This window comes from Homarus americanus, unplaced genomic scaffold, assembly GCF_018991925.1.
Source record: "Homarus americanus isolate GMGI-L3 unplaced genomic scaffold, GMGI_Hamer_2.0 scaffold35521, whole genome shotgun sequence".
NCBI lineage: Eukaryota > Metazoa > Arthropoda > Malacostraca > Decapoda > Nephropidae > Homarus > Homarus americanus.
In genome coordinates, this window is record NW_024732065.1 from 1 (window position 1) to 2,500 (window position 2,500).

General features: G+C 54.4%; 1 non-coding gene across 1 annotated transcript in view; it reads left to right on the forward strand.

The window, feature by feature from the left end:
• Window positions 1–1,959: 1,959 nt before the first annotated feature.
• LOC121868158 overlaps window positions 1,960–2,500 on the forward strand; it is a 4,265-nt gene continuing 3,724 nt past the window's right edge. The window contains exon 1 of the ribosomal RNA XR_006089334.1: window positions 1,960–2,500. This exon is cut by the window's right edge and continues 3,724 nt beyond it. This is a non-coding gene — a ribosomal RNA (large subunit ribosomal RNA).

The following is a 2,500-nucleotide window of genomic DNA, read 5'->3' on the forward strand; positions in this document are numbered from 1 at the left end:
TTCTTGATAGGGATTGGGGCTTGCAATTGTTTCCCATGAACGAGGAATTCCCAGTAAGTGCAAGTCATCAGCTTGCGCTGACTACGTCCCTGCCCTTTGTACACACCGCCCGTCGCTACTACCGATTGAATGATTTAGTGAGGCCTTCGGACTGGCGCTCTTGGATTGTCGGCCCCGTTGCCCGCGAGGGTTTTCTGGGGTCGTCGCCTCGAGCCGACGGAAAGATGTCCAAACTTGATCATTTAGAGGAAGTAAAAGTCGTAACAAGGTTTCCGTAGGTGAACCTGCGGAAGGATCATTAACAGAGAGAAAGAGAACGGGGCGCTCTTAAAACTACTACTACTACTCTCCTGATTTGGGCGGTCTCGGGCTCTGCTCTGGCAACTCCAGCAGCGAAAGAGGACAATCCCGGCCCCCGCACCAAAAATAGGTACCACCACGCTGTAGGTGGACCACACTCGGGCGAGAGCGCGAAGACCGGAGGAGGAGGACGGACGGGGCTTTGGACGGCTGCCCGTCCGCTCCTTACTACCGGCGAATAAGCCTCTTGACCCAAAAAGAGTGAAATTCAAGTGTCAAAAAACAACAACAAGCCGTCCGCCAACCTAAACCACAAACTTGGGCTATGTCTGTCAAACCTTTTCATTGAGACTCGACCTGTGATGGTTAGTCGCAAAAGACCAAATGGCAAATACACAACTTCAACGGGGATCACTTCCGCTCGTGGGTCGATGAAGACCGCGCACCCGTGTCGGTATAAAAATCGCGAAGAACACAGAGAGATAGACGACAAGTTGAACGCATATTGCGGCGGCGGCAGCCATATGAGCTTGTCGCCGCCACTCCTCTACGAGGGTCGGAAATATACATCCATCGGTTGCTGCGAGTTCGGTGCCTGCTGACTGTCTCCCCGACACGAGGGTAACCCGAACCGAGCTTCCGCCTTGGGGTTTAATCGCCCGCGCCTTGCGCGAGGCGTGCCCTTAAAAACAAGCAAGCCTATCACCAGCAAGTCCATGGACTTGGCGCACCCACATTCAACCACAACAAAGCGACAGTTGTCGCCCTCGCAAATAACTGGAGGCGGCGCTCTTTTGCCTGCTGTCCACAGAGACACGAATGGCCGTCGGCCGCTCATGGCTGATGCTGCACATGTTCTAAGAGGCACTCCATCCCACGAAGAGGAAACGAAACCGGGTCGGATATCTTTTAAGTAAGCCCCGCCGGAATTTCGTCTATCACCTCGAAAAGAGTGCTTGGCATGCATTGCAGTGGAACCTAAATTGATGAGTGCGCCTGGGCCCGCAGTCTACCATGTAGTGGTGCAGGCAGAGATGAGAATGCTTGGGTGACGCCGTGCTCTTCCTCACGCGCTCCTCCACCCTCTCCCACGGTCAGACGCGGTGTGGGCGTTCTCTTTGAGAGTTCGCCACGAGTCCACGTCTATCTCATGACTGGGAGGGAGGCAGGGGGAGTTCTCTCTAAACGCGTTAAAGACGGTGTTGCGCCTCATAACGGCGCTCGCCGGGATAGAGCACTAGTTCTGCAGCCGGAAAGGCCGCTCACGCCAATTAATACTGCGACTCTCGCTCTCTTTCTCCGGATAAACAAGTGCCACTGCTGTGGCATGCGGGAACGGGGAAAGAGGTCAAAGTTTAAGCGGCAAAGGTGCGGCCGAGTAAGGGCGGAACACGAGCGTATATGCATTAAAACTGTGTGTGTATATGACTCTGCGAGAGATGTTCTGCTGGAACACTTTTCCTATTGGCTATTTACCACTCAATGAGAAGGAACGGAGTCAGGGGTGGGAGTGCCGGCGCCATGGCCGCTGGTACCCCCGCGACAAGCCCCTCAAACCTTCCTGCCTGGTAATGCCGGTGGTGAAGAAAGTCGGTGGCAGAGCGTCTTCCGCTTCGTGGTTGGGGAACTTGTTCCCCCTAAGGATGATGAGACCACGATCGACCTCGTAGTAGGAGAGAGCTACCCGCCAAATTTAAGCATATTAATAAGCGGAGGAAAAGAAACCAACAGGGATTCCCTTAGTAAGGGCGACTGAACCGGGAAAAGCCCAGCGCATAACCTCGATGTCTTCGGGCACGAGGGGTGTTGCGTTTCAGAGGGTCCAGCACGCCGTCCCATACCGTCTAAGTCAAGCTTGAAAGCGGCCACTGCCCATGGAGGGTGACAGGCCCGTATGGCGGCGCCCGTGAGGGTACAGATGGGACGGTCGGAAAGGGCCTCTCTGTAGAGTCGGGTTGCTTGAAAGTGCAGCCCAAAGCAGGTGGTAAACTCCATCTAAGGCTAAATATGACCACGAGACCGATAGCGAACAAGTACCGTGAGGGAAAGTTGAAAAGAACTTTGAAGAGAGAGTTCAAGAGTACGTGAAACCGTTAAGAGCCAAACGGGTGGAAACTCGAAGGTCGAACTGAGGGGATTCAGCTCGTCGGCTGTCGGCTGGGTGGGGTGTTGTAATTGAGCGACCCAAAAATGTTTGGGC